Source organism: Ambystoma mexicanum, chromosome 5q, assembly GCF_040938575.1.
Source record: "Ambystoma mexicanum isolate Mex_15411 chromosome 5q, UKY_AmexF1_1, whole genome shotgun sequence".
Taxonomy (NCBI): domain Eukaryota; kingdom Metazoa; phylum Chordata; class Amphibia; order Caudata; family Ambystomatidae; genus Ambystoma; species Ambystoma mexicanum.
Genome location: NC_090933.1, coordinates 565,349,730 through 565,368,562, shown reverse-complemented (window position 1 = coordinate 565,368,562; position 18,833 = coordinate 565,349,730). Strand labels below are relative to the sequence as shown.

At 46.5% G+C, this 18,833-nt stretch overlaps 1 protein-coding gene across 3 annotated transcripts in view; it reads left to right on the top strand.

Annotated features, from left to right (window-relative positions):
* The first annotated feature begins 6,300 nt into the window (after positions 1-6,300).
* Positions 6,301-18,833, top strand: part of RB1CC1 (RB1 inducible coiled-coil 1) — a 1,537,866-nt gene continuing 1,525,333 nt past the window's right edge. For 2 of the 3 annotated variants that reach the window (XM_069621043.1, XM_069621041.1), the window contains exon 1: positions 6,301-6,440. The gene's annotated coding sequence lies outside the window, so the exon portion shown is untranslated. The remainder of the gene's footprint in view (positions 6,441-18,833) is intronic. The other variant, XM_069621042.1, reaches the window with a different exon arrangement.

The following is an 18,833-nucleotide window of genomic DNA, read 5'->3' as shown; positions in this document are numbered from 1 at the left end:
TTGAGGGGCGTTGTTCCAGTGTACTGCTGACCTTCACAGGCTGGAGATTCCAGTCAATTGGCACCGGTTTGAGGACCAAAGATTGGAACTTCATGTCCGCGCCGTGTGTTACAAAGGGAAGCCCCGAGCCATTTAAAGTAAGCAACCTGTCCAGAGAGTTTGCACGCTGATCTGCTACAATTTTGCTGGTAATTATCTTACACAAAGCGAGAATGCGGTGTGTGAATGAAAGCTATTTCAGTCAGGCAGCGTTGCGATAGCTGCGTTCTAATGTTGCTATTCAGAAATGCAAGTCAACTGATGCACTGTTCTTTTACTGTTGCAAAGAATCTAATGAAATGCCATGTATTTTGCAATTGCTTCTCTTATGTTTATTCTAGAAAAGACTGCCTCGCAAAACTGGTAATGTCTGATTTTGAAATGAAATTGATGTAAATCACAATCCGTGTAAAGGCTTCTATTTGCTTCTGTTTTTCTCTGGTACAGTTAGCCCATATCACCTGATAAAAGGGGAGGTTATTAGGTAATATATGTCAAGCATCCCATGTGGAAAAAGTTATGTTATGAGTAATTATAAATAGCTGTGTGCGTGGTTCCACTCAGTGTATGTGTGTGTGACTTCTGAGTGGAACACAATCTGATAGTCTGTTGGACGTACATGAGTCAGCAGATAAAGAGGCATCTGGAAATAGTTTCACTAATGTAAATAAATTATTGATTATACCACATGTTATTGTGAATACTTTATGGAAGCATAGCTCACTGGTGTAGATAAATCAGTGATAACAGCCATATGTGGCACTCCATATGAAAATGTGGTGTTCTTGAATAATGTAGAAGCCCGAGGCCTCTAGAGGTCACAAGAACAGTCTAAACAAAAGAAAGGGGTTTTGTATGTTGGGGCCACAAGTAAAACAAAGAAATTATGCTCATCACTATACCACAACGAAATGCATACCAACTAAATCTATCTGTGTACTGCAATAATGCATAGCCACGATATCACTATAATACCAAACCCAATCTGAATGCAAGGGGTGATGGTTGCTAAATTACTTTTATTCTTGGTGGTAAGAAAATACTGCTAGGCCCCAAATCTACACAAAATACCCTACAGGTCGGGCTGTTGCTTCGTTAACAAGCAGCAGCCCGATCCACGGCCCCTGCCACACATGCTTAGTGCGACAGGGGCCGGGCCTTTGTGAGGTGTCAGGCTCCATTAGGAGCCTATTAATGAAGCCAAAAGAAAAAACGCACACCTTCTTTTGCCTTGATGATGGTCATCACAGCAAAAGAATGTGTGTGCTTTTTTTTGACTTCATGAATAGGATCCTAATGGAGCCTGAGGCCCCACAAAGGCCCGGCCCTTGTCACACTATGGGTGGTGGCCGCAGGGTCGGATTGGCCCCTGGCTGGGCCAAAATCGTCCCTGGGGAGTAAGGGCCGGTTTCAGGCCATGCTTGGGCCGGTTTGAAAAAAAAAAAAGAAAAAAAAAACCAAAACAAATATCAGAAAAAATTATTTTTCAAATTTATTTTTTCTTCTTCAAAAACTTTTCATCCTTCTTGGGTCGATATAAGTACCAACACAGGTTGGGTGATATTTTATGCATATTTGTTCTATAAAAAAAGAGCTTAAGGGCAAGTGCTATATAATACCATATTATCATTTGGCCTTGGACGTCTGCTTGTAGTCACAGTATTTTGACAATATGATCTATACACACAGATATTAATGATACGTATGGTGATCCATTCTTGTATGAAATGTATATCACCTTAGTGAAATCATAACCATATTTTTCGTAGTGTAGTTTACTTAGGAACAATGCTATTTGATGCCACTTCCTATTTTGTCAAGGGGTGAAAGGTTGCGTTTCATCGCTTCCCGGGATGTCACTTTGGTGTGGGGTCAAATTACATCACTTGCGGTGATTTCATCAGAGGTCAAGTGTCGTGAGGCGAGGGGTGGGCCACTTTTTTGAGGCAAGGGATGTGGCAGCAGTGGTGTGGAACTGCCCAAGAGTCTCAGAAGTGCTAGAACATATTTGGGTACAGGCACCTACTGTTTTACAAATTAAGCACTTGGTATAAACATGCAGTTGCAATTAAATGTTCATTAAAAAAGTATGCCCGCAAGAGTATGCTATCACAGAGAAATGGGGACCCCAAAGCCAGTTCAACTACCCACTGCCAGGTGTGCTACTGAACAGGTAGATGTAAGTCGAGAGCCAACCAACCTCTTTCTCCTATCTGTGCTACTGTACCATGCAAATTATGGGGAATCGCTCTCCTGCAGCCTCTCTCCCAGTCATCGATCCTTGATGATTTACTGGTACAGTCACAAAAAAAAGATTTTTTTGGGGGTTCATTTTGTTTACAAAAGTAGCGCATTGCTAAAACCCGCTGGCTGCCAGTTCATTGTCCTTGGAGCGTCCCAGGCTCCCTACCCCGAGAGCCACCAACCTTGGGTGCTGTTTTATAACAAATGAAAGATGCAGACAGAACAATAACTGCGTGAGTCAATTGAGATATGAATGCACTCATGCTCCATTCAGAGAGAGGCTTTGAAAATGTAGCGCTGACAAATCAGAGAATCAGGGGGGCAAAGAAGCACTGCACATCTCCGCTCCCTCTTCATGGGTTTACGGTTGCCATCTGAAAGGTTGCCAGCAGCTAACCTGCCATCATGTCCCAACTCCATGCCTCGTGAGCCATTCCCTGGTCAACCAAACCCTGTGAACTCATAGGCCGCATACGACCCACAGAAGTCTTTTTACCGCCCGTCCTCAACGTAAGTTTCTTGCACTAGTGCTATTGATGCGTGCAGCTCCAAGGAAGAATATTAACAACCAGTGTTTGTGGGTAAAGGGCCGGCATAAAGTCTCTATTTCAGAGCCAGAGACAAAGGATAAGGTGCTTGTGGCAGTATGGAGTTCCAGGCCTCTGCTTGGACGCCAGGTTCTGCAACTTTTAGCTCTGCAGATGTGTTGGACTACAATGCTCATCAGACCCAGCCTGCACAGTCAATGTTGATGGATCATAGGAGTTGTAGTCCAAACCATCTGGAGAGCCACATGTTTAAGACCCCTGGCTTTAAGGAACAGGAAGTAAAATAATCCATGAAAGTAACAGGAGTATGACGTCCCTGGATCTACATGGGTAGAATAAAAGTAGACTAGAAGAACAGCCTGGGGGCATCAAGTTTATGTAGGATGGAATAGTGGGGGTCTGAGGAGACAGGGGCATTTTACAGGTCTGAAACCTGGTAATCCACTTTGCAATAAAAGACAACATGGAGAGAGGTGATGTCTCTGTGTGGCCTGTAAATCTGCTGATATACCTCCAAACTATACTACCATTACTGCCACTTGGTCTGGCGGTATTACTGCCAGATTACAAGTGGTGGTAGGCAGTGTTAGTCCCCATTAATTGGAGTCCATAGGACTCCATGGTGGATTTCAGCGGTATTTACCCCCATAATCCCAAAATTCTCTGTAATTATATGCAAAGCTGCATTTTATTTTTATAAGGTTATTTTACTCACTGAATGCTGATCAAGTGTTTTAAGTCTGGACTTTATTAACTGGGTGCTTGTAATTGCAGCACAAGCACTCTTTACAATCTAAACTAGAGGTGTGTTTACAATGTTGATTGTTCCAAAATACATCTCCTAGTGTGCTTCTTTGGGTCAGGTGGCCCCCTTTAAGCTGTACACAATGATACATTGTCTGGTTGACATACTATGTGATTTGTGTATTTTATAAAGGGAACTAAGACCTTAAGAACTCACCACCCCAGAAACTCCCAATCCCACCTTTGGGGGCATTCCTGTGGACATGGGAACACAGAGGAAAGAATGAATAAAAAAGTATTTGCCTTCAAGAGGAAGCTAGACCTTTGCAAAAGAACAGTTGGAGCTGGGCAAGCCACCTAGCAACATGAAGGTCCAGCTTTGATGAATACTTCACTGAAGTAAATGCTGGCATTAATGACTGGGTGATGCAGACTTTTCTGGCAGAGGAGGCGGTTCAGTCGGACACTACTCTGCAATCTGAATTTAGGAACATTGCGGTGGGTGAATTTTGACTGAAGCTAATCCTGGAGTATCCTACATTTGCAAGGTCTGCTATACAGTCGCTCTTACCCTTTGGGTCTTACTACTTGTGCGAAACAGGCTTTTCAGCATTGGCTTTTTTACTGACTGCTTCATTTTTTGAATAAGGGGTGTTTCAAATGAATGTTGAAAACCCGGAAAGTGGGAGTTTTTAAAACATGGAGACAACCATGGCTACAACATTTAGACGCGAGTGCTTCCATCAGTCCCAAACATCACCTGGGGGCAGGGTGAGCCTGGGTAACTGCTTTTTAACATTGTACACTACTTTACCAGAATTTCTGGTAAACTACAATGTTAAAAGCAGTTAACACTCCCCTCCCCTCCACCCCCAAGTCTGAAACCACACTTGATTGCATTATACTTAGCCAGGATTGCATTATACTTCAGCAGCACATCTGATGTGTCCACTGAAAGGTTTAAGATTAAGCTACATCCCTAACTCTATCTGGTTACCCAGAGGTAACATCTTAGCAAATTTCACTTGTGGCTGGCCAATCTACAGCAGCACTATTGTAAGTTTGAATTGTTGATGTTTTACTGAACTATTGCATCACACACGTTTTGCTTGGTAGTTTTTAATCGGGAAACGTCTTTACTTCTCGTTTCCCTTGAATTGGGAACTTTTTTTTTGTTGGTGGTGGTAGTACTCCACCTTGCAGCTGTACCTTCTGTTTAGCAAGCATTTCATTCTTCCATCCTAGTTGTGTTGCTGGACGATTATAGAGCGGTGGAGTAGTGGTAGTGATGTCTTACAGGAATGCAACTCGAAGGCTTAAATCTCCTTTCTTGACTTTAGTATTTGCAGTGCATGCTAGCCAATGTTTCCACTGTCACCCGCCCCCCCCGCGAGCCGTTGCACCAAGTTGGCGACAACATGCAAATTTGCGGTTATATAACTGCCAGTGATGTCACTTCCTGTATTTGGGCCCCCCACCGGAAATTCATAAGTCGGCTCCCCTGCTCACACCCATATGGCCCCAATGCCGCCCAGAAGCCAAACCCACATGGCCCCATCTTGCCTTCCCTCCAAACCCACATACAGATGCACCATTCCTCCCTCCACACCCAGATATGCACCATGCCTTCTTTGAAACCGACACCCAGATATCCCATCCCAATATCAAAACCAACAACCAGATACTCCAACCCGACACCCAGGTATTGCTGCCTTACATACCCACTCCCAAATGCCCCCTGCACGGCCAACCTCCAAACCCACCCCCAAAGGGCTCCATAACCACTCAGCTTCCAAACCCACCGCCAAAGGGCCCCATAACCGCCCAGCTTCCAAACCCACCACCAAAGGGCCCCATAACCGCCCAGCTTCCAAACCCACCGCCAAAGGGTCCCATAATCGCCCAGCTTCCAAACCCACCGCCAAAGGGCCCCATAATTGCCCAGCTTCCAAACCCACCCCAAACTGCCTCATACATACCCCAGCTTCCAAACCCACTCCCAAATAGCCCCTGCACACCCAGCTTCCAAACCCACCCCCAAACGGCATCGATACGCCAGCTTCCAAACCCAGCCCAATTGGTCGCATCCCGCCCAGCTTCCAGACTCACATGGCCCACTCTGCACCTCCAGAACCATGAAGCTGGCTCCAGCTGATCCCTCCTAATTAACACCCCACCCCAATCTATGTGTTATTCCACGCACCGACCCTCTTGCTTATATTCCCATCGCAACCCCTCATAACATTTCAGTCTAATTAAATTAGACCTTGTAAGAGCCATTCTTTGTTTGATGCCCTTCTAACCAATTTATATGAGCCCTGAAATCCGTTGCACGGTTCGCTGTTCTTTTCAGACTCTCCATACCCTCTTCGACGACCTCTTCCATATAAGCCCTCTCCAACCAGTCTTGAGTCCTGGAATCCGCTGCCTCATCCACGGTTCTTTTTCGAGAGCCTCTGTCCATCAGCCAGCTCACCAACCCGCTAAAGATACGATACCTCTCCTGTTACAGCCAGTCAGTCTTCCCACTCTCGATTTGTCCCATCCACGGCTATTCCTAATCCTAATATTAGTATATAGATGATGGAAAGAATTGTAAAACCTTATCACAAATCAGCTCCTACTGCTCGTCTTCCTCCCGCTCTAGATTTCACAAGCCGACGTAGACGGCGCGTTTATGTCAGGCAAAGGGAACGTGCTAAGAGTCACGTGAAGAAGCGGAGCCGGATCGTTGCCTAGGTCCGTTTCTCTGATGTGAACTAGACACTTCCCGGTAAGTCAGGAAAACAACAATAAGAACCACGGCAAAAGCAGGAGCCCAGCACAGCAGGCGGGTGGTCCTTACGACTCAGCGCCTGCCTCGAGGTAAGTGTGCGAGGACCCTATGCAGTTAACAGGACAGCTAATAACCAAGAAGAAGCGGTAGGAGGAGATCATATATCACCCTGTTGTGAGTAAATGGATTGCCATGGGGTGAGTTTTTTTTTTTTAAACCGAAATGTGGCTGATCACCATAGTGCCAGGCAGACGAGGGGGCTCCGATCCCTATGCATGAGTCTGGATGATCAGCAGAAGCCGGGTGGCTGGGGAGTTTACAGGAAAACAGATCACCGTGGGGAGTTTGATGTGTACGGGGATGGATGTCCCATTATTCTCTTCCCCTATATGTTCTTTTATTTTCAGACAGGCCATATATGTTTTTGTAGCGCAATTGCACATTGTATGTATATTGTCATGTTTTTGTACAGTTAAAGAGGCGCTGGATTATGACATTTCACCAGCTGGCAGGCTGTGGTAAGGGAGTTGCGGTGGTCTCGTTGCCCATGTTTCATGCCCGTTTGCAGGGTAGAGCTCACGTCCTCCCTTTGTCGTTAAGGTGACAGGGATGAGCAGCACTGGCTCAACTTGGGACAGGACTATGTTGTGTAAGTAACCAAAAATGAGGGAGTGCTTCCCTCTCCGAAGAATTGGAACATAATTACGTCTGTGGCTGTCAGGACTATGAGAATGGTGATTTCCCAGCCACGAACTGTCATATTAGATTGTAGAACGGGAGCTGTATTTAACACCTGTCATGAAGCCCGAGACTTGGATACTCGTGTCTCTGATTGGCGATCACTTCTCCGACTGTTTCCACGTCAGATTGTACACCCTCTCCAAGGACGCACGGCTGAAAGATGCAGACAGCACGTTTCAAACTTTTAACCGTGTCATCTTAGAAACCTTTATTACTTGCCTGACTTGAAGCAAACACCTGCGGAAGCGGGAAGCGGCCACAGCTGATCCCCTCTTACCTCACATACTGTCTCGTGTTGGTTTCTTTCTGCGCTTTAGAAGACTCTTGGAATGTCACATAACATTACTCAGCGCAGATCTTACTAGCCTCTTACTGTTACCATTCCTGGCATGTTGCTCAATGGACGTTTTAAGAAGTAAATGACTTCTTAAATCGTTGGATTGTTGTGGTGTTATTGTATTGGTTACTTCAAGTACCAAATAACTCTGGGTTGTTCTCTTTTGGGCATGGTTGCAAGTTTGCTATTAAAAACGGAATTCCGCATTGTTTTTGGCCACGGATATGTCGGACAATATATTCGGCTATCAGATTATTACTCTGTTGTTAACGTGCCTTTAGCCAGATAATCTAAAATAAGAGTAACATTTGTGTCTATATTATTATTGTTTTTCGAACTTGTATGGGGGCATTCTCCAACAATAATCATATCACAACTATTAACCCTATGCGTTCTATACTAACGTAAATTCAATATTCCCAACGGTCGTATTTGTTACAATTCTGTACTTGTTTCCTCTCATTGCTATGCTTGGACAATCAACTGGATTTATGCAAATGTATTTTGGGTGTTTTCTTTTGCGCCCATTCGCCCGAGCACTAAGGCTTCTCCCATTGAATATTGCGTATTTTTCTCATGGCTGTGTTGCAATACTTTGGCCTGTGGTGGGAAGATAGTGTAGGGTTGTGAGCACTGTCAAAACCGGCACCTGGCTTGGGAGGGGTTAGGCAGCCTTGCATTCAGAAGGTTGCAGGCAGAAGGCAGCACTCTAATGTGATCCTTACCCCGGGGGTGCTGATGGAACAGGGGTGCTCCAGCAAGAGCCTGTCAAATGTATAATCTGACAGAGCAGAGTATTTGTGTTTAAAAGCCTGCTAAGGTGATATCGATATACTCCCTTTGCAGGTGTAAAAGATGAATTTACTAGTTTCTAGCCAGGCATGAAGTCACTGGCCCCCTGAATTCTTCATGTGCACACGCCACACCATTTCTTACTCTCAAAGAGTCAATTATCACTAGCCAGTGGCGGATGTACATTTTGAGGCCCACCTATGATGAAGCCTTATACTGCCTATGAGGAAGCCTCAGCGTCATCTTCGACTCCACTCTCACCTTCTCCTCTCACATGTCTGACATTTCAAAAAAGTGTAACTATCAACTACACCTGCTTAGAGGCACTCTACTTTTTCGCACTTTCCCTCAGAGGCTCACTGTCTCCAAAGCCCTAGTTATCTCCAGGCTAGACTATTGCAACAGCCTCTTCCTCCCTGCTTCTGCACTGCGCCTTGTGCAACTCATCCAGAACGGAAACACAAGACTTATCCTTGGCCTCAAGCCCAGGGACCACATCTCTCCAGCGCTGAAATCCCTGCAATGGCTCCCTGTGGCTGCAAGGATCAAATTGAAGACCCTCTGTATTGTACACAAGGCGTTCTCGGCCTCTGGGACCGACTTACCTTCAACGTTGCCTCTGCTATTCTACCTCCAACCTTCTGCGAGTGAGCCGGTTCTCCAAGCAAAAATTTGGAGGTGGATCCCTTTCCTCAGCAGGTGTCTCGCTCTGGAACAGCCTCCTTGGCACCCTCCATCCTGCGCCTGAAATTCTCTAGTTCTGGGAATTCCTCAAGACCTTCCTCTTCTCCTCTTCCTTCTACCTCACCCTACCCTGCTAACCTAGCTCTCTGCCCTTCCTTCTCTCCCGCCTTCCACACAGCTTATTAACTGGCTGCCTAGTATACCTCAGAGTCTCACAGGTCGCAGACACCCCTGCCAGTCCTTCTGCACTTGCAGCAAGGCCCTACACCCCACTGCATCTCTAATAAAAAACCAGAGAGCTTCTCTCTCGGCACTTCACCAGTCTATACTGACTCGCCACACTTGGTCCCCTTCCCCTCCGTTGCCCTCCCGCACTTGCACAATCTGTATACAACCCTGCTTGAAGATCATTCTGTCTGTCTCCCTTGTCTTCACCCCTTAATGTGTACTTGAAAAAACAGCAGAATTGCCAGCAGGCCTATTTGCTGTGTCTAAATTGTTAAATGTATAATAGTTCACTTAATCTGCCTCTGCAGACCGTTATCGTCTCAGAAGTTCAAGGGCTTTGAGCGACTGTTGATTTTTCCCTGTGTTCCTTCCCTCCTTGAGCGCTTTGAAACACTTGCCTGTTATAGGCGCTATATAAATAAACATTACCATAGCATAACTGCTCGGCTAAGCTTTTAGATGGCTCAACGCACGAATGATTAGCATCTCACTGTGAAACTAAATATCCTCTGAGTTGAGGTGAAAGATGCATGGGCATAATAGCTACTAAACCTACAGGTCTCAGAAGAAGTGGGGGCGGCAACCGCCCAGTTGGTTTTTGAGCCCACTCACAACTAGCTTTTAAAACTGTCACCCAGCCCCCAAAATGTTACTCTAGATAGTTAGTTGGCGAAAGCTGGAGCAGGAAGAAGATTTTAAACTTGTTTTATGCTACCTCCCCTTGAATGAAAATTGCAAATGCCCTGGGCATCTTGTAGGTCCCCGTCGGGGGGGAGCCACAAAGTATGACGCCTCCTGCAGTAGGAGGTAGGTAAGGAAATGTATTTATGTGTGTTTAAGATTTGGTACACATGGACCTAACTTCTAGTTTGAGCAAGTGTAGAAAATTAGCGTTTTAGAGTTCAGATGACGATATATTTTGAGGTATGTTGTAGCTGGCAGATCTGGTACTACCAGTTAATCTAGTCATAGGGAGTGCAGTTGGTTGTGAGATGGGCTCTTGCGGTCCAATGTAGTTCAGAGCCCAGTTGGATTGGATATGTTAAGGCTTCCCCATTCCACCAACCAAGGATAGATCCTGGGATTGTCAAGGCATATGCAGTCTATTCTTCTATGATTTGAAGAAACTGGTCTCCGGTATTAAGAGCGTTCTAAAAGAACTTATTATTATTATTAAATAACTGTGTTAGAAGGAACAATGCGGATAGGCAAGGTTAGGGGAAGAGGAAAAGGCTGATCCAGTCTGAGTGCTGTATCTGTGTGGCCACTGTCCTGTTTTGGTCAATCCTTATACATACACGAGCAAGGCATGTATTATCAGTCCCAGAATTGTGGTATTTCCGAGAGAGAGAAGAAACAATCCATGCTTAAAAATGTGAGTGTTCCATTTTTTTGGCAGCCACCTCAGTTGTTCCATGCCTTATAGTTTGGGAGTAAATGACGTCTAGGAAATCCATACAGTTGTAATTGCTCTACACTAAATATAAAAATGTCTTGCAGGAGTGGAGGATTAACGGGATAGGTTAAATGGAGGTGTTGCATACAGGATTTAGATTTGAACACGCCCGGTAACCTAAGGGTCTGGTGCGCAATATAAATAAATAAACAAACAAACAAACAAAAACATGGTTATCCACCTAGAACTGGGAATTTGTTCTCCATGCTATGCACACTATACAAAGGTGACATTATTCAAACGATGCCTTTCTCTTCTCATGGTGTCTGCGTGCATTTGCTTTAGGGATTGCCATGGATATAACTCTTAAGCCTCTCAGTTGGAATCACTGACCTGGCTGGGTGCGTTGGAGACCTGTAAAGTTAATGAGAGATCACTTGCTAGCTATTTTGCTCACATATACTGGCAATGGCATAACTAACTGATACCGGGGACACAAATCAAGTTGGGAGTTACTAGCTAGCTATAGAAAGCAATTTGCCAACTCAATTACACACAGCACACCATTTCCGACTTACCAAGAGTCCATTTTTACCAGACAGCGGCTAGTGGTGAGTGCACATTTTGAGCCCTTTAATTTCAGGTATGGCTCACTAAAGTAGTATATGTGGTATTGCAATGAAAAATATTATTATATTGAGTGTAAAAGCGGTTGAATTAGTGAAATATCTGTTAATGAGCATGCCACCAGTGTTATGGCTGAACAGGGTGGCTTCCTATCACGCAGGAGTCTGTTTCTATCTGTTATAGTAGCACAACATTTTTTTGTGACAAAACATCATTCCCAGAATCCTTCATTCTGTGCTTGTAGTCTCTCTTCTAATGGTCTTGTCTAATCACATACATTCTTCACCTACATCCCATGTTGGGTACCCTTTGTCCTTTCTGGTTTTCGCTATTATGTGGCACTGTACACGCTACCTTTAAGCCACAATGTATTACCATGAAAAGTGAAGATGGTAGAGAGATGAGATGCGAGGAGGGACAGTACGTGTAAGTGGGCACCACCTTCATTACTTTATTTGGTAATACTTAAAAAGTGAAATATAGTGATATTTGGTGCAAACCAGATCTTCCCAGCTCGCTGTACAAATATTCAATAGACAAAAAAATTGTGGGAACCAACCACAATACTGGTTGCACTTTAGTTGTATAGTACTTTACTTTATACTTTCAAAAAAAATTTTGGGGTCTGGTTTAAAAATGAAACCTGTGTATCTAAAACAGGTTGGTATGGGGTACACCTCAATCTATGTGTAAGTAGAGAAATAGAAACTCTAAGTTCCAACTCAGTCGCTCGTAAAAGGTGAAGGACCCTTTGCTCTCTTATTACCAATTGTCCTGAAAAAATGGACACAGTAACCCTAGATAAATTTTTTCCATATAAACGGATTCCATTTATTAATTAATATATCACAAAAAATGTATTAAGCAACCCATAGAATCACAAAGCAAGTTGTACATCATACAATATCACATAGACAAGATAAAAAAAGGCATCAACATAAAAAAATACAATAGACGCAGATGACGACAATGTAAACTTCAATACTCATAAAGTGTCTTTACATTATATTCCCAACATGTTTCTGTTCCTAACACCACACTGGTCGAACATTCATCAGAGGATTTGATTTTTAATTTCTTCAACACTTTGTTCAATGGGTAGTTCTCATAAAAGTGCAGTGCTAAAACCCTAAAAAAGAGAGACAAAGAAAGCCTAAATCACCCGTTTGAGAATAGCGCAAACAATGCCCCTTGATCTGTATCTATACAATATCGAGGAGTCAAAGAGTGTGCACCTGCAGCACACCCCATATCATTTTAATATATATTTTAATATATCTCGATCCTCGACTCCTACCTTCTCTCCCCTCTTCTCCTACTCACTCTTCCGGTTCCACTCTTGATCTCATCTTTAATTCCACCTACTCCTCCTCCCCTGTTTCCTCTTTACCCATCTATCTATCTGATCATGCTCTGCGCCCCTTCTCCCTTACCCTCAGCATCCCACCTCCCTCTCCTTTACCACCCTCCAAATCTTTTACTCGACATGACCTCCGGAACTTTAACCCTTCGCTCTTCATTGATACCTGCTCTTCTTCTCTTCCACCTCTCTCTGATCTCTCCTCTCTCCCGGCTGATATTGCCTTATACTCTACATCCTCTCTATCCTCCTCTATCTCATCTTGTCTCGATCAACTCTACCCCCTATCTTCTTTCCGCCCTACTCCTAAACCTTCCCAACCCTGGCTCTCTCCTCACCTCTTGTCCATGCGTCGTCTCCTCTGTCGCCTTGAGCATTGCTGGCTCAAATCCCCCACTCTTCCTAACCAATCCTCCTACTTTTCTTACCACTCTCTATATGACTCCTGCCCTAACTCCGCTAAACGCGCATACTTTTCTAACCTCCATCACTCCCAAGCCTCTTATCCTCATCGTATCTTTCAAACCCTCTCTCGTCTCCTCTCCCCTCCTGCGCCTGACCTTTCTTCTACTTCTCCTCTCTCTCCTTCTGACTTTGCTAACTTCTTCGGTGAAAAATTTCTATCTCTTTGCCAAAAAATTGTCTGCTCTCCTTCTTATCCCCCCCCCTTACACTGCCCCTCGGCTCACATGTCTGAATTTTCTCCAATCACTCCCTCTGATGTCTCCCTCCTCCTAACTAAATCTCACCCTACTGCCGGCCCCTCTGATCCCATCCCAACCCTTCTTATTGCTAAGATTTACCCCCTCTCACATTCCCTATCTAACCTCCTTCTTCAATACTTGTCTTTCCACAGCAACCTTCCCTTCTGCCTTCAAGCATGCCACTATTATCCCTATACTGAAGAAGCCTTCTGCTAATCCTCTTCTCGCTTCCAATTTTCGCCCAATCTCACTTCTACATTTTCTCTCTAAAATACTCAAACGCTTAGCCTATTCTCAGCTCTCAACTTTTGTCACTAACCTCGCTCTCCTTCCTCCCTCTCAATCTGGCTTCTGCCCCAAACACTCCACTGAGTCCGCTCTTACCTATGTTCTTAACACTCTTTTAACCGCTCGCTATTATAAGCAATCCTCATTCTCCTTGACCTCGCTGCTGCCTTCGATACTGTCGATCGCCCCTTACTTCTCAATACTTTTCCTCCTTTGGATTCAAAGGCTCTGTTCTTAACTGGCTCTCCTCTTACCTCTCCCACCACTCTTTCGCTGTTTCTTTGGGTGGCCGAACCTCCACCACCTTCCCTCTGGACTACAGCGTTCCTCAAGGCTCTGTCCTCGGACCCTTCTTATTCTCTCTTTACACCTCACTTCTCGCCCCTATCATCTCTTCCTTTGGGATTTCTCACCATTTCTACGCTGATGACACCCAGCTGTTCCTCTCCCTTTCTTCCTTCACCTCTGACTTACACCTAAATCTCTCTTCCTGTCTTACAGCCATTAAAAACAGGATGTCATCTCACTATCTCTCTTCACGCTGATAAGACTGAAGTCTTATTCTTTCCTTCTAACACACTTCCTCCTCCCTCTCCCCCTCCTTCTATTCATTTCCCCCATTCCAATCTTCCGATTTCCACCCATGCTCGTAATCTTGGCATTTACTTTGACTCTTCTCTCTCCTTTACTCATCATATCTCCCTTACTTCTTGCTCATGTCGCTACCATCCCTTTAATATCCGTAAAGTCTGTCCCTCTCTCACCTTCCATGCTACCAAACATTTAATCTCCTCCCTCATCTTTTTCCGCCTTTTCTTTTGTTCTTCTCTCTTCTCCGGTCCTCCCGCTTCCCATCTTGCCCCCCTCAAATCCCTTTGCCAACCGTACCCTCTGTCTTCTCTCTCCCCATGACTCCGTCTCCAACTCACTTTCTTACCTAGGCTGGCTTTCTTTCCACTCCCAACTTAAATGTCACTTCCTTTGTCTTGTCTTTAAATCTCTTCATGACATTGCCCCTCCTTACCTCTACTCTCTTCTCTAGTTCTACATCCCCTCTCGCTCCCTTCGTTCTGCTGATCTCTTCTTACTGTCTGTTCCGCCACCCCCTTGTGCCTCTTCTCGTTTCCGCTCCTTCCCCCCCCTACACTAGATTCCCTATCTTTTTCTATCCGCTCCATCCCCACCTATTCCTCCTTCCGCTTCTCCTTGAATCACTCCTTCTTCATTCACCTCCCTGACACATTTTCTCTCTCTCCTTCTAGTACCCTCTTCTTTGTTCCCTTTATCTTTCCCCTTCTCCTCTAAGATCTCCTTTCTTCCTACTACACACTCTACTCCCTATTCTCTTTCCCTCTTCTTTCCTTCTCCCCGCTCCTCTCCTTTCTTCTCATTTTAAATTTTGTAAAAAAAATATTTGTATTGGTTTCATAACAAGAAATAAACAGAGTACAGAAAAACGAGCATATCAAGAAAACAACCCAAAACCCTGCCCCACCACCCCCAAGACCACGGTTAGTTCACTGTTCCTCTCCAGTTCGTGCCTGTATCCGGGCAACTCTCTCCACTCCGCTCCGTATCAACTCCCTCAGGGTGGAGCAAGGGCACCGTCTGGGCCACCCAGCGGTGTAGTTCCTCGCCGGAATCCAGTCTTTGCACATGAATAGCCCTTTCCCATGCCGCGGTTTCAGCTATGATCCACTTCGTGAGGTCACCCCAGCATAGGGGCATATGTGGACCTCTGGGGCTTTTCCACCCCATGGCAATACGTCTTTTGGCTGTAATGTATATAAGGTCAGTGAGCTTGGATAGGGGTTTGTTCTTCCTGTTTCGCCTGTATTTGCCACGGATGCAGGCCGCAGGCTTGTCCACCTCAACTACGATGTCTGTGCCAGCCACTCTGTCCTTCACTTGTGACCAGAGCTCCCTGATTACTGGGCAGCCCCAGAACATGTGAGTCATTCCTACTCTGTGTTCACTGCATTTGGGGCATGACTGGGTTCCAGCTCCCGTGAATCTCGATATGGCTTCCGGTGTGAGGTACGCTCTATTGGTGATATACAGTTGAATGAGCTGTAAGCGGGCGTTCCTGGAGACCTTCTTATGATAGTGGGTTATGTCACCCCAATCTTTGTCTTCGAAGACGAGGCCCAGTTCAGTTTCCCACCTACTCCTACATTTGAGGTCTCCCCTGGTCGTACCCCATAACAGGGCTTCGTAGATTCGTGAGGTTTTGTGGCCCCCCTCAGCGGAGTTCAATATCATTTCGATGCATTCGTTCTCCTCAGTCAGGTCAGCTGCGACCGGCCATCTTCTGCACAAGTCCTGTTCAACCACCCTGTGCACCCGGAAGTGTCCTGCCGGGAGGCCCGTGGTCTCACAGAGTTCCGAAAAAGTTAGTATTTCCTGTTCTTGAATCCAGTCCCCCAGCGTGGCCACCCCGAGGGGCGCCCATTGTGTACGTGTTTCGACATGCCCCCAAGAGTGATTGACCATGAGTGCAGCAATAGGGATCTGTGGGGAGAACGGGTCGTCCGACCCGACCAGTTTGCAGGCCCTTTTCCAAAGCCGGATCCCGAGCTTGGCGAGGTAAGGGCAGTGACTCGTAGCACCCTCCCCGGCCCACAGTATGTCTCTGAGTAACAACCGGCGGAGGGCTGGCTGAAGGAGGCGAGTGTCTGTCGTGCTTTCGTCCGCCATCCACTGCGTGACATGTCTCAGCTGGCTGGCGAGGAAGTACAGCTCAAAGTTGGGGATCTTAAGTCCGCCCCTCTCGTACGGTCTTTGGAGGGTCTCTAATGCCACCCTGTGCCTGCCTCCCTGCCAACGGAAGCTCCTACAGAGTTTGTTGAGATCTTTGAAAAAAGAGGGGGGGATGTTGAAGGGGACTTTAGTGAAGTTATGTAATAGGCGGGGAAGGGCGGCCATTTTGAGGAGTCCCGGCCATCGAAAGCGGGAGCCGGCCCCAGAACTCCATAGATTTCGTGAGAGAGTCTTTGGCCCTTAAGGTATTAAGGATGTGTTCGGTAGCTGGGTTGCGGTGTATAGTTATCCCCAAGTATTTGAAGGAAGTAGCCTGCCATTCGAGATCCAGAGGGGGGAGGGACCTGTATTCATCGGTGAAGACTGCTGCGAGGGGATAAAGGAAAGACTTGCTCCTATTGATCTGGATACCGGTGAGCTTGTGGAAACAGTCCAGGGTTTCCAAGATGTAGGGAAGGATGTGCTCAGGGTCCTGTAGGTACAATAGGGTGTCGTCAGAGTACATAGAGATGAGGTGGGTCACCCCGTCTAGCTTAATGCCACTCTCTCCATATTCCTGTCTCAGGTAGGCCGCCACTGGTTCAGCGGCAAGGATGTATAACATGGGGGACAGAGGGCACCCCTGGTGGGTGCCTCTGTGTAGGGACCATTTAGCAGAATAGGTTTTGTTGGTACGTACCCTCGCAGTGGGACTGGCGTAAACCAGCCGGGTCCACTTAAGGAACACAGGGCCTATCCCCATTCTGGCCATGGTAGCATACAGCCAGTCCCACCTCACTGAATCAAAAGCTTTGGTGGCGTCAAGTTATGCCACTGCAAGTTTCTGTGGCCTTCCCTCAGTGATATAGATAACATGATGCAGCCTGCGCAGGTTCTCAGTGATGGAGCGCCCTGGGACGTATCCCGTTTGGTCCTGATGGATCAACAGAGGGATAACTCTGCGCAGTCTATTCGCCAGCAGGGCAGTGAGGATCTTACAGTCCACATTAAGCATAGAGAGGGGCCTGTAAGAACCACAATCTGCCCCGTCCCTCCTCGGTTTAAGCAAGGGTATAATCACGGCCTCGTTCATGGAGTCCGGGAGGATGCCACGCTCAAAGGCCTCATTAAAGACCTGGGCCAATATTGGGGCAAGAGTTTCCTCATAGGTCTTGTAGAATTCCCCCGGGAGCCCATCCGAACCCGGGGTTTTCCCAGCTGGTAGCAATCTGATTACCACCCTGACCTCGTCGGGGGTGACAGGCTCATCAAGGGTCTCAGCCAATTGCAGGTCTAGTTTAGGTAGGTCGATGGCGTCAAGGGCGTCCTCAATCCTGGTATCAGAGGGGGGCAGGGCTTCGGAGTACAGGTTATGATAGAAGTCAGTAAAGACCGAATTGATTTCTTGTTGGGTATGTACGGCCGTGCTGTCGGGGTGAGTATGTGGCAGATGGGTGGCCTGGGGGTCTCCCTTTTTATAGAGCCAAGCTAAGAGTTTCCCGGGCTTGTCTCCCAGGGCATGGATTCTTTCTGTGTGCTTGGCATAACTCAGTTTACCAAGGGATTCCCAATGAGTTAGGCAGGTTTGTCTGAGTTCGGCCATTTTTTGTAAGTGGTCAGGGGATGGGTCAGCCCTACCTTCGAGCGTACTCGGGTCCCTTTCTGCGCGCTCAAGCGAGGATGTAAGAGATCTCTGGGCTCGCCCAACTGCTGCAATCATCTCGCCCCTCTTGACCACCTTTTATGCCTCCCAAGTTCTGCTCAAGTGTCTAACGCTATGCAGATTATTTTGCCAGTCGCGTCATGGTTGGGTGCGTAAGTACTGACCAAGCAAACCTCTTTGCCCTCTATGGAGCCGTACACCACCACCATCCTACCCTCGTTGTCTGTTTTAGTGCTAGTGAGTTTGAAAGGAACAGTGGGGGCAATCCAAATCAGAACCCCCCCCTGGTGTAGGAGGAGTAAGTCGAACCTATTAGGGTACCCCTCCAAGTTTTTTTGCCAGGGCTACCAGTTTCTTGGGTATTAAGTGAGTTTCCTGCAGCATGGCGATTCCGTCCTTGCATCTTTTCAGGTAAGTATGGCCCCGTCGTTGTTTAACAAAGCTGTTCAGGCCCCTGACGTTTCAGGTAACGACCCTTATTGTGTCAGGCATAGGCTTGGTGTGGTTTATTCTGTGTAGCAGGTGGAGCTCGGGATCTAGGAGGTGCTGCGTTGCATGTGAATTGTTCCCGTGGTCTCGATATGTCCCAGTGCGTGTCCCCAACTTGTACAAAAACTCCCGTATCCCCACCCTCCCTACTTAACTGTGAAAAAAACTCCAAACATAGAACTGGCCTAGCGAGATTACCCTCGTTATGACTGTCCCGTTTCTGCTCCGTTGGACCGTGCATCGGTCTCTAGGTGTCCTACGGGCGGGTATATGTACCCAAAAAAGGGGGAAAACAATCGGGGGGGGGGTGGAGTGAACAAGGACTCCGGGTCTCCGCGGGGAGAATCCATTCAGCTGTGTAACGGTTCAAGCAAATATAGTTCCCCCCCCCGAATGACAGGAGGATCGTTATCTCGGTCTCCGTTTCCTTTCCT